The 13,229-nt window shown below is 38.7% G+C and overlaps 1 protein-coding gene across 1 annotated transcript in view; it reads right to left on the bottom strand.

Moving 5' to 3' along the window:
* LOC127373561 (protocadherin-15-like) overlaps positions 1-11,296 on the bottom strand; it is a 172,445-nt gene extending 161,149 nt beyond the window's left edge. Inside the window, exon 1 of the mRNA XM_051418160.1 lies at positions 10,773-11,296. The gene's annotated coding sequence lies outside the window, so the exon portion shown is untranslated. The remainder of the gene's footprint in view (positions 1-10,772) is intronic.
* Positions 11,297-13,229: the final 1,933 nt, after the last annotated feature.

Below are 13,229 nucleotides of genomic sequence, written 5' to 3'. Positions count from 1 at the left end.
AATGACAACACTGAAGGCGTTGCTTGTGGCTCTATTAGGCTGTACATAGTGGTGCGTTGAGCTAAATGTTAACATCTGCATGCTACCACGCTCAAAATGACAAAACTAATATTGCTGATATTTAGCAGGTATATGTTTACCATGTTCAAGGTCATGTTTAGGAGGATCTATTGGCAGAAATGGAATGTAATGTTCACAGGTATTTTTCATTAGTGTATAATCACTGCGGGTCACCTTCCATGGAATCTGCCATGTTGAACCACCATGTTGCTACAGTATCCCTGAAGAGACAAACCAGACACTGGCTCTAGATAGGGGTGTTTCACTGCCATTGTAGTTTCTCCTTTGCGCTTGGAAGGGGAGGGCGAGGCGAGGGAGTTAAACCACTAGAAGCCACCAAATCTTGTACACTGGACCTTAAACCATCTCAGTTTTAGCATCTCAGAATGCTAACATTTGCTAGAAGTATATATAGATATGCTAGCATTGCTAAAAACTATACAATCTGGAAACTGCAGAGCTTCTTTGGAAGTTCTCTCACGTCTGAGTTGGGGAAGCATTGTCAGGTTTTTAAAAGAAAGGTGAACATTCAAGTCACAATAACTGACATCTAAGGGACTTAAACACTAACGCACACTAAGGATGTCTTGTCAGTGGGCTCTAAGCCTTATCTTTCCCCCCTAAAGGTTGTTCAGTGACCCAAGAAAATCCTCAACCTCGGTACGTGCATGAAATCCACACTTTTTACCAGCTGCTCCAAATACCAGGACAGTCTTCTCTCAGGTTTCAGTATCATGTCTGTGTCATTTTATGGATAAGTTATGCTTTGGAGTTTTTTTCCAAATCTTTTACTGTTAGTACTTGTGGTTTTAAATGCCAGTTACGGAGTTAGAACCTGTATTTTTACAACATATTTATAATGCAATAGTTCTGTGCTGTCACATCAAACAAGTTACCAAGGCTAGACCTAAAATCTGTAAACCACGTGCTGGTGTGCAGCCTCCAAAATTGGAAATTATAAATAGGCTACTAAAATGTATGGTATCTCTGGCAGGCCCACATTACCATGTCCTTATCCCAAAGTAAAATATGTCACACTTTTAGAAAAAGTAAACCAGTCTGCTGTTCTTTTCCTTTTGCTGAAGTTACACATACGATAATAAACACTATAGATCCTCTGATGATTCATTATCATGACGCAGTGTGGCATTATTTTTAAAAATAGACTCTCCTATCAACCTTTATCCTCTTGTGTTACCTCACATTATATATTCAAAAGTTCTACCTCTGAGCTATTAAAAATAAATGAGATGTTTTATTTTCAGTTTATATAACACCACTTCGGTTTGAGCGAATGCACAACTACATTTTAATCTAGCACTACTGTCATTTTAAATTTAAATAGGCTACTTTACAGCTTGCATAATTATTGAAAAAAAAATATTTGATGGAGCCAACATCTACTACATCCAATTTTAGACCTAAAGTTTTATGATTGAAAAATTTGCCAAACTTTCTGGTTTCCATTATGTATGTGTGTGTTTATTTGTGTAATTCTGCATAGATTTTTAACTTTTAACTTCTTAGTGAGCTTTAGACATGCTGGTAGGCGGTTTTTTGACTGTTGGAAAGTTCCAGGCTTTTTTAGGTCGTTATGCTAAGCTAAGCTAATCAGCCGAGAGTCTGAAAGTGGTATCAATCTTCCAAAAATATCTATTTATATAACTGAAACACACACACCATTTAGCCTACCAAAGCACCAAAGCAGTGAGTTCAAAAACTACTAGGCAGTAAGGAAAGTCCAGCATGTTGCAGAGCTAGACTTCTACATTCTTTCCCCAAAGTAACTGAGAAAGTTAGTAAATCTATGAGTGTGAAACTATTTTAAGCCTCAAGTGATCCAGTTTTAACTTTTCTGGAACAAAATTTTGTTGCTGAGAAATATTTAGCCCACTAGACTGCTCAGTGTGGAGGGAGAGCGAGTAAAAGAAAGACAGGGAGAGAGGGGAGAGAGAGAGATGGTGGAATCAGTGCGATGCCAAGAGCTGTGCGTTGACCCTGATTAAATGCCTCCCCTAACTCACTGGGACCACTGATAAGACCAATGCACTCTGGGCGGTGTGCGTGTTATGTGTGTGCATGTTCAGGAGCCAGAACAGGAGATAAGGTGTGTCTACACATGTGCCTGTACAAGAAGTGCGTGTGACTCTGCCTGTGTGTGTGTGTGTGTGTGTCCCAACACCAATTCTCCTGTGTAAACATGCTGACCTGGCACAACACCAGTAGACACTTTGAAGTTGGCAATAGCCACTGTAATCTCCCTCCCTCTCTCTCACACACACGCATCCCCACACACACTGAGCCAGAGGCGAGACTTAACACTGGCAACCTTCTGTGGCTTAGCATGTGGCCACTAACACACAGACCCCTGCATATACACACACCCAAATACTCCTCCATTGTCACAGACAATGGCATCCTCTGTCTCCCGCACAGAGAGATAAAACAATAAATTCTCTCACACACATTTATTATTTATTATTTATTATTATTATGATTATTATTTATTTATGCCACCTATAATGGAAATTTCTGCTGACAGTTACATGAGTGTGTGTTCTGCTAAAAGTGCCTACCACTCTGCAGTGGATCACACCACATCCTCAAAGCATCTCCAGGTCTTAAATCAGACACGCTGACTTCCTGGCACAATCATCAGTAACTCTCCAAATGCACAAAATTCTCTGATAGTCAGACTTTACATACAGTTTAAGATCATGTGTGCAGACAAACAACCTAATATAGCCATTATAGTAAGAGTAGTAAGTGATGCTTTGCTTTAAAAAAAAGAAATGTATTGTGTGTCACATTTGTGATTTTTTTGTGGTGTTACCCAACAGAACAGTTGAAACAACACGTCAGAGGGTTAACTTTCGAAGTTGCTGCACACTTGAGGAATTATAAGGATTTTCTGGCTACATTGTGCTTAAAGGTAAAAAAAACACATACAAAATTTAAAAAAAATAATTCCAATGAAAACTACATGAATTACCCAGATTGTGACATTTCTTGGCTATTTTTAAAAGAATAATTGCTGTTGATTTCCTTAACGCTGCATGAATATACAACGTTTACAGATCATTTGGGGGTAGAACAATGCTACATATTTTACATATTCTGAACTTCTGAAGTTGATGGCTAATGAGTTAGCACACTATTGCCTGTTTACAGATCCAGCAGACACAGCAACATTAGCTTTTAATTTGAAGTCACTCCTTTTAGCTTTGCTTTGGTCTTGACCAGCTCCTTTGCTATGTTCATCAGCTAATCGCTCACTTTGTCTGCCTGCTGTCTGGTGCTGGGTTTTTTACTGATAACAGCTACCTACTGTGGTTGTGAATAAAGTATGTGAGGCGTCTAAAAAAAAAGTCGCCAACCTGCTCTGTTGAGCTGAGCAGAACTGCAGAGTTGTTATATAATTCTCTGTGACATGTTTAACATTGTAGTCATTTGACATATTGTTCATATTGAAATATTGATTAGAGCAGCTTTAAATGTTACTTTTGCAATGCTTTGAGCATCAATAATGACTTTCCATTCACCTCCATTGTATTGGGGTGGCTGCAGAAATCTTACTGATGCATATCTCAAAACCCTAAACTATGTCTACTGCTTGGTCAGTGGTTGGGTGAGGGAGCTGTGGACTTGACCCACTACAATGAGGTTCATTGGACGCCATGCCTAAAGCCTGATTTATACTTCTGCATCGAATCGATGTCGTGGATACAGCGTAACCGTGTACCCTAAGTCAGAGACAGACATGCTCTTGTCTATCCCCTTGTATTCCCTCGTCCTTTCATTTCACGGCCAACTAGAGGAATAAAGGAAACAAGGAAAACACAAGACAGATTGAGGAGAGAGACTAGAGTATACGAAGAAACTCAACATAGTGCCAACCAGCGGACACACCAGCGCACAAGTAGAAATTCTAACATCACCATAGATCACTTGAGTAAGCTATGGCTTAGAGCTATACAACTATAAATCAGTGCCTAATTGTTATATTCCTGTTACCACTCAGTGCTGTCTGCCAGATAGTTAACACTTCCAGTTACAAATGTCTTTTGTTCCTGACATGCAGTTAATACAGAAAAATAAAAGCCATCACTTATGTGTTAAATGTGTTATGTTATTTTACAATAGACCAGGTGATACACACCATTGTAAGAAATTGTAAAAATGTTCTGACCCTAAATAACTGCTGCAGCTGTGTTGACTGTTTCCAGAGTGAGGCTGCCTTAGGTGGCTGTAACATGGGTGAAAGCCTGCTACTTCATTACCTCATTGCCCACTGGTTATGTCCCACTTTTACATTCCCAGCCACACTAAAGAGATTGCCATTGCACCAACTGTTGCTGGCCATGTATCATTGCCTCAATATGTCAAATTATGAGTAAGCATCCACAGTGGAGATGATGAGTCTACATGGCAAACATAACACCATGCTATACTATGTCTTAGGCTCATTGACTAATTCTTTCTTATTTGAGTCCAGGACTGAAGAGGTTTAGGAGCCCCCGATCAGATAGAAAGCTGCTTAGGGTATTAAACTGGGGCAGGGGGTTCTCAGAACTTTTACCACACGGGATTAAAATTGAGTTAATTTAATCTCACCCTGGGACTCAGGCACACTAGTAAACTTCTCCTTGTACAGGGACCCACCACAAACAACTAACAACTAATGTTTGACCCAGTTTGAGAAACTAAAGGTCTGGGGAGATTGAAATCTAGAGTGGGGTGAGGTAAAAATTGGAAAGATAGTGTGTGGTAGAGTTCACGTTGAGTGTTTATTTCCTTTAATAAGTCAATTTCAATAGCTTTGTTTTTTACTTTGTTTATTTTTTACCCGTGTGCTTTCTTCATTATTAGTTCTTATTTTACCTGTTAGACTTATATAAAGTGTTTTCTTCGCTGAACAATTCAATACAATTTGCATTACTTCAGAAGTAATAAACAGAATAAAAACTTGGTCAAAAAAAAAAAAAAGTTAGGCAGCTCTTGCTAATTTGCCTCTTTGTTTCTCCTGTCTGGGTTGCCAGATATGCAGATTCCAGTCAGTGTTTTGGCCAGCAGGCAGATAATCTTGTTAGGAACAATTAACTGACTTGTATTGTTGATTGTAAACTCAATCGCTCACACAGAAGCATTCAGAACAGCACCTGGCACCACAACCAACAAAAAGGATCATGCATTGAAGTTAGAACATAACAGCCAAACCTTCACCCAGCAAATGGAATACAGAAGAATAAATCAACTAAAGCAAATTATTTCTTTTCAGTGTCATTTCTGTGTTTTTTGCTGTGAAGAAAAATGTAATCCATCTTATAGTTGTTGTAAAATATGTCAACTAAAGTCACCAGTAGTCAGAGGGGTTCATCCTTTGGCAACGATAAATGTCAACAAAATACAAATGGTGAGTGAAAGCCTTAAAGAGGAAAAAACAACAATTCTAACATGTTTAATAATGCCCCAGAGAGAAAAAAGACAATGTCAAAGAGCAACATTATTTTTATGATAAATGTAGTCTTAGCACAATGTCTAGCAAGAATAATAACACAGGGATAACATGGACTAGCAGACATTGTCTCACTTCTTTCATTATCTACACAGGCAGCACTATATAATAATACAGATGCCTGTAGCTTTGTAAGTAGAGCAGAGCCCCAAATCAGCTGGAACCATAATCCGCTAAAAAAGAATGGTAGACATATTGTTTGTGTTTCAACCTTCAAAATTAGTACTTCCTGACGTGTTTTAGTGGAAAGTAGGTTAATATGACCTGAAAAACCATGCATGTTCTTTCATTTGATAGGAACACTTAAACGAAGTTCATAAACCCACAGAGTACCTACAAAGCAGCTAGTGTTGTTCACAGAGGCCTGAATAACTCAATAAGACATCTCTATGACAGCTTGTTGGGAGCATTAAGCCAAATATATATCTCAAAGTACGGGTGCAACAACACTGTCTGAAAAAGTTTAAAAGAAGCATTCAAACTTAAGAGTTTAGTTGAACAAAAAGAACAAAATTACAATAATGTAATTTGGGGATGTATTCTGAAATGCACAAAGAAAAAAAAAACTTTTTGGTTTGCACTACATTGTATATGCATATGAGTTGGGCAGTACATTTGCAAAAACCCTAATAAGAAGAACAAGGTAAGATAGAGAACATAAGCTTTTGTCCACACTGTCCACTTCTAAACCATCAGATAGAAATTGAACAACACAGCTATAGCCTGCTATCTGTCAGGAATAAAAATACTTAGCCTTGCTCACATGAGTGTGGCTAATTCAATATGACGTCTTTCTAATAGTAGTCTGGCCACTGGGAGGAAGGGACCAAATACAGAGAGAGTGTACAGATATTCCAGGTGTAAGTAAATGTAAATGAAGCTATAATGTGGGCTTTAAATCTTTAGGGAGCATGTTAGTATTTGTTGGTAAAATCAGAAGAGGTAGTTTAAAAAAAAAGGGGGCCCTCTGTACTCAACCTTCAATAATTTGGAAGCGTTGCTGATAGGATAAAACAAGACCATCACAAAACAATCTGCAGCCATAATGTGTGGAAATTGACTATTACAGCAACACCAAATCATTATCTGGTAGCTAAGTCAGTTATTGCTGTCATGATCAAAGAATCATGATGCAGGGACAGAAACTGTCTCACACAACAATCCTATTTGATTTTATAACATGCATTCAATTAGCATCTAGGTTGAGCGGACTTGTGAATCAATAACACTGCTTACTAATGCTATTCTATTTCTTTTGTTATTAACTTATAATATTAAAATGAAATGCAATACAGAAAATCCAATGTCAACCTTCACTAATTAAAGGTCCCATGAACTTAAATGAAACCTTTGTCATTACCTTGTGTCACAGGATGTTTTGAAGGCTATCTGTGGTTTTGTGCTAAATGTTTTATGGCAATTAAATGAATAATTTAGTTAAAATCTCACAATTGTCTCATCCAGCGAAGGTAATCATGTACAGAATCTGTCATTATCATGGCAATGCTGCCACCATTAAATCACATTTTTTCCAAAGTTTGGACCTGAACGGGATTCTGTATATATATATATATATATATATATATATATATATATATATATATATATAGACAAATGCTTTCTCATTGTATTGTCCGGTGAACATTGCAGGTCTTTTCCATCTGAATTTCACAGTTCAAACAGTCAAACTCCAGAGCATTATCTCCCTACGGGTTTAGGTCATGCGAGGTCAAATTGTTTCTACCATGATGCTATTACCGAATCACTGGGGATCTCCTTAAACTGAAACTATGGTTATGGTGTTAACTTCAGACAATTGCCACGGGGGTAAAGCATTTTTTGAGTGTGTATGTGGTCATTGTCACAGTTATCCCACTATTGTCAGTGGGGCAGCCTCCGGTGATTGTAATGAAATCTGAGTAAGGCTTTAGCAGCCATGCCAAGCTCTGTGGAAACCAGACTTGTGAGTTAGCTCTGCCTGTGACCCTGTTTAGCCCCAGTGAGGAAACAACACCACTCCAGTCTCAAACTGTTGCAATAAGAAAATTCAGGCTAAATGGCCCATGTTGCTATGTACAGTTAGTGTAGTATTACTGCAACAAAACAGATGCTAGCCCTATTAAATGATGTTATTATAACAATGAAAACATTCAAATGTATTCATACTTTTAGCTAGCAACAATCCTGTTGGCTTGTAGCTGACCACCCAAGCTAGATGGTGGTAGCTTGCTTTGGTGGCCTTTAGACAATTTGCTTCATTCTTGAAATTCATTTGTATCTAATCCTTTTCCATTGCATCTTATCTGTGAAATACATCTTGGTACCATAGGTCACATTTGTATTGATTTTCTAATAGCTCAAATCTTGACACTTTAATGCATTTATAATAGCTTGGGTTGTTCTCACGGTCATTTTCTGTATACATGTAGACTATTATGCTGTCAAAAAAAAAATGAAATGGAAAATTTGGAGCCAGAAGGAGGCAAGATTTTAAATGCAGTATTAAAAAATCTTGCATCTATTTCAGAAGAAAATAGACAATAGAAAAAATAAGCATTTAGGAATAGTGTGATTAAAGCAGTGGTTCGTAATTGTGAACCCCAGATAAGTGGGGTTTACCCAGGTAGGTCATTTAGCACCCTGTGTGTATATATGAGAATTATTTGAGCAGGTGACCTAAATGATTAAGACCAGCAGACTGAGATCCACTGGAATTAAAGTTGATAAAAGACGTGAATTTATTTATGTAACATAATAATCCATCACTATTATTTCAAACAACTCTCTGCAGTGCTCACTTCTAACTCTAAAACCTGAGAATGTTGCAAAAAATTGCATTACTGTAATCCTGGTTGCTTCTAAAGTACACACTTTACACTGTATCCCAGGGATTTATAGAAGAAATGATGGTTTGTTCTGCTTTAGAGCAAACAGCCCTAAAAACATCAAAACATTTACACAGAAGTCGATTAAAAATGTATTCAATGCTGTTGGATTACCATACTGTAACAAAAACAAACAAACAAACAAGTCTAAAGATGTGTGTCCCATCAGAATTCATGTTCAGTCAAGAAACTTTTAGTTGACTGTAAGACATGATGCCAAAGATTAAAAATTGACTGATTAAAAATGACATGTTTTGCTAAATTAAATGTCATTTGAGGGGATTGTATTCAGGCATTTGTGCAGTCAGTGCAAGAATCAAATATGATCAGTAACTAACATTAAGGAGTGCAAACATCAAAGCCAGACTGTTCTGACAAAAAATAAATACAAAAAAAAAAAAAAATGAAAAAGATCCTAAAATATTCATTTGGTAAAGTATTATTTTCAAGATCAGAAGCAAAGCAATGTAAGATAGGGACTTTTTTTAACGGAGGAGTTATTGGGTATTTTGGTGAACGCACCTCCTCTAATAACTAACAAACTAACTTAACAGATAAATGTTATTTTTCTACAGTCACATCACTTCACAGACAATCTCCCATTCAGAAGGTGAGGACTTAGCAGCAGTTATTTAATCGAAGTCCTGGTGCTTCTGTCATCCAGCGTGACTAACAGGATTTGACATGGTGACGAGTGGACGGGTCCCAGGTTCACAAAACACATTCTGTCCGTCTGACCCCTCTCCACACAAACACACACACACGCACCACTACGTACATGAGACCACACACAATTCCACCCACATAGGTAGAAAGCAATGGTATATAATCCAATGTTCTCACTTGGACAATATCCCCCTCTCTCTCTCTCTCTCTCCTTTCTCATTCACACACACGCACACACACAGAGAGAGAGAGAGAGAGAGAGAGAGAGAGAGAGAGAGAGAGAGAGAGAGAGAGAGAGCAATATTTACCCATGTGTTTATTATTGCTGCTTATTTGGCACTAAATAGTCCTACCTGTCTGTATAATCCATTTTCACTGATGACTGAGCAAAGCTTTGCATTATATAAGGGTTCACATGTTGGCACCCAGAGCAGGATGAAGTTCATAATAAAGGTGAGCTACTGTAATGTAAGAGCATCCAAATCAACAACAACAACAACAACAACAACAACAACAACAACAACAACAAAACGACTTTACTGTACATCAGCCCAACCCCTCTCACCTTTGACTTTCCCCTTACTATCTGCTCTGCATTGAGAAGACGACAGCTTGCAGTAATTTAAGGTAATCGGATGACTCTCTCTCTCTCTCTCTCTCTCTCTCTCTCTCTCTCTCTCTCTTCTCTCTTCATAATCCGAGACACAGGCTGCTTGTGAGGAAACCTGCTTTTGATGGGACCACTGCACTGACCCTGTGACAGAGCATACACAGTGCACTGTAGCAGCTCATGAGCGACTTGTTGAAAACACCCCTACACTTGGTATTTCAGATGAGATGGGAGATCAATTACAGGGGAGTAATTGCTTCTCAACTAGAAACTTATACCACACGTATAATGGATTTCCACCCACTGCACTACAACCACCAGAAATGCAACTTAACTATTATCACATGAGAAATCCAATATTAACTGTAAGGTCTACACTGTTGTAATCCGGGCTGGTGCAGGTTGCATAAAAAAGGGGGAGACTTAAATTCATGTTTAATCAACCGTATCGTTATGAGCATCACTGATAACCAATAGCCCGAGAATGTCTTAGATCAATTAGAGCAGCGTGTTGCATATAAATGTGCTGAGTTGTCTCGAATCAATTCGGGTCGACGTCTATTTAGCACTAAACCAGCACCAATAATCCCCCTCCGCCAGTTTCAGCACCACGGACAGCGAATTCTCCCGTTTAACCCGCAACATGAACTGTTCAAACTCATACTGTAGTCGATATGCTGCCGTGCAGAAAGGGAGCAGTTTTTTTTTTTTACAAAGCATGTCTCAGCAGCAACAGCCTATCTTTATATCGTTCTTTTATTCCTATTTTAGTAACAGAAGCAGCGTTTTTCTTTCTACACTGCAAACTTCTTCATGTCTACCTAAAAGGAACAGACCCCGCAGAGGAATATCAACTATGTAGCCCTGCAATAGTCTGAAAATAGTGAAAGGATATTACAGCGAGGAGAATATAAGACAAATGCAATACAATTTAAAAAAAAGGTGCCTTTAAACTCAGCACACATGCGTAAAATAAGAGAGTAGAGATGTTTTATTTAATAATACAGGTTTAAGAGGGATATAATGTGCGACTCACCGTGTTATCCTCGTTGAAGCCATATGTTTAACACACAAATGTACTTTTCCACACACTGTTGCCGTCTCTGGGCCGCGGTAAGACACAGCCCGAAGACAATATCCAGGAAATAACATCCACACAACTCATCCACCCGCCTGGCTAAAGACCGACCCCACTTTTTCTTGGGGGAGGGTGGGTGGGGGAGTGGAGTGAAAGAAATACCGCCGTCCGCGCCTTCAAGACGAGAACAAAAATGAGTTGTTTGTTTTTCAAGTCACACACACACACACACACACACACACACACACACACACACCCAAAAAGAGATAAGACTGTTGTGGCCCTTGTGCTGTGAAAAAATAGTCTCCCTCTCCTCTAGTCCTCTTTTAGTTGAAGTCTCCAGTGTGGGACTTAGAAGGTAACTACGAGCTCTGTAGGAGAGAGACAGGGTAACAGTATATCTCCTCTAGTATCCCCCCTTGCTTTCTCAACCAGAGAGAGAGAGAGGGAGAGAGAGAGAGGGAGAAAGGAGAGAGAGAAAGGAGAGGGAGGGGGGAGTTAGAGAGACTGTAGCGACATTAGCTGGAGGAAGAGAGGGAGAGAGAGAGAGAGAGAGAGAGAGAGAGAGAGAGTCAATGCGGAGTCAGAAAGGGAGGTTGTGTCGTAAGGTAGCCGTGCATTTACCGCAGGAGCAGCAGGCAGCAGTGATCATCGGTACACCACCGTAATCTAATTATGTCCACGGCAAAAGGCGCACGGATTACCGGCTGGCTGCTCCGCTCCGCTCTGGTCTGGTCTTTGCGCCCCATGGCGGAGAGGGCAGTATATAGGTGCTGGGCCAGTTTATCAAATTTCAACTCCTCAGTATGCACTCATACTCATGCCAGTGCAAAGTTATCACAGGCAAAAGATCTTCACATATCTTCTCTCACATTAAAACCTTCACATCTTTGTTTCTTCGCTTTCTCTTGCATCTAAAAAGCAAAAATGACCTGATTATCTCAGCGTATTTTCCATGGTAAATGTTTGAGATTTGTACACAGTGCAGTTAAGACTTTGATTTCATGCTTTTTTTTTTGAGCTGGTAAGCAGCCTTATTTATTCGGGATTAACTGTTCCTATAGGTTTATTCCACCACTGAAGTTATTGTAAGGTATGTATTTCCAACTCACCATCAGACTCTTTTCCAGCAATGCCTGACATGTCTTGGTCACTTGTCTTCAATGGTAGCCCTCATTACTTTACTTCTACTGCCCCAAAGTGAACATGTAACTGTGGCACTGCAGGTATCTTAATAGGTTAAAACAGTAATCCTATCAGTCAATTTACAGGAGGGTAACATCTATCCATGGAAGAAGGGTTGGAGCCATCTCATATTGTGTGAGTGGTGAGAGCAGTATTCTTTACTTAAGTAAAAGTAAATGTAAAAAACACCCTACTATAAGTAAAAGTACAGAATTTAAAACTTTAAAGTAAAAAAGTACAGGATTATTTGCTAAATGGACTTCAAGTATCAATACTCATTTCAGGGTGTGCATTATAATATATATAATGTTATTATTACTTATGCTAAGTAGCATTCTAGATGTTTTAGCATGTAGAGGTGGAGTTAAATTTACCTACTTTATATAATATTGGTAGCTAAATTTATAGCAATGCATCCTATTTTTCCTTCTTTTATTAGATTATCAAACAGTATGTTTTCAAAGTAAAATCTTAATCTGTAAAGTAACCAGTAACTACGGCTGTAAAATAAATGTAGTGGAGTAAAAAGTACAATATCTCCCTATGAAATGTAGTGACATAGATGTATTGGGATTTAACAAGTATCTAGTGGTGAAGCTGCAGATTGCAACTAACTGAACACTGCTCGCATCTGTATTTGATGACCTAGGATGTGGAAGGGAGAACGTACTGTGGCTGTGGAGTTTGCCGAAAAGGTGAAAGGCCCCATCTACAGCCAGTGTCTCCAGTCTGGGCTATTGCAGAAACATGGCAGTTCAACAGGAGATACAAATGGCTCGATCTTATGATTCTTATATTTACATGATTATACTTTAAGGAAAACATACATATGAATATTATATTATATTTCTCTTGACCTTTAAGTAGCAGAATATGGAAATACGTAGGCAAAAAAGGACCAAAATCAGTGCAGCAGAAACAGAGATATTGTCTTTTCTGTACCATGCATTCCTTTTCCTTGTCAAAACCTGCCACCTACATTAACCACAATGCAACTTGACTGTTGACAGCTTGGTCAGACAATCAATTATGTTATGCTAGAGTTCAGGAGTGGGCCACGGAAGTCTGGTAACCACACTTCTTTCTAACTCCACAGCCCCTGATTTTTTTTTTTTCAAACTTGTAGTCTTCAAGCCGAAATTACTCAAGTGACATCACTGGAGGCAATTTATAAGACTTCTTGCAGCTCCCACTGCATAAAGGCTTTATACAACATTTTTCTTAGGATTT

Source organism: Dicentrarchus labrax, unplaced genomic scaffold, assembly GCF_905237075.1.
Source record: "Dicentrarchus labrax unplaced genomic scaffold, dlabrax2021, whole genome shotgun sequence".
Taxonomy (NCBI): Eukaryota; Metazoa; Chordata; class Actinopteri; family Moronidae; genus Dicentrarchus; species Dicentrarchus labrax.
The sequence above is the reverse complement of the archived record's forward strand: the minus strand, read 5'-3'. Positions and strand labels throughout refer to the sequence as shown.